Source organism: Plectropomus leopardus, unplaced genomic scaffold, assembly GCF_008729295.1.
Source record: "Plectropomus leopardus isolate mb unplaced genomic scaffold, YSFRI_Pleo_2.0 unplaced_scaffold42903, whole genome shotgun sequence".
NCBI classification, from domain to species: Eukaryota; Metazoa; Chordata; class Actinopteri; order Perciformes; family Serranidae; genus Plectropomus; species Plectropomus leopardus.
In genome coordinates this window covers 1-369 of record NW_024647015.1, presented here as the reverse complement: position 1 = coordinate 369, position 369 = coordinate 1, and the positions used below count along the sequence as shown (strand labels likewise).

General features: G+C 56.4%; 1 pseudogene; it reads right to left on the bottom strand.

The window, feature by feature from the left end:
- Nucleotides 1-310: 310 nt before the first annotated feature.
- LOC121939190 lies at nucleotides 311-369 on the bottom strand (annotated as a pseudogene; the record flags this gene model as incomplete).

Genomic DNA, 369 nt, shown 5'->3' with positions numbered 1-369 from the left:
GAAAGGGCCACAGCCGCGCTCTGCTGCCCTTGACGGAATACGGGAAACGGTTCGCGGGCTTGGCGTGCGATTGGAAATGTAAGGGCCAACGAATCGCAACGGACCTCCACTGTCCCCTCAGATTTTGTCGACTTCGGATTTTATTGTGCATTTGCTTGCAATCTATTCGAGCTTCTTAACGAGCACACCGTCGGTTCATTGGCACTGGCGTATAAGCACAACTCGCGGCTTCAAGCGCCGAAGCCTCGGCGCGGTTGTAATCGCCGTGCCGGTTCAACATTCCCCGCCCTCCTTCATTCAACATGACGGTCGGGGGAGAGCGCGGACGCAGTCCCCCACTAGCAGAAATTATGCAGTCGAGATTCCCAC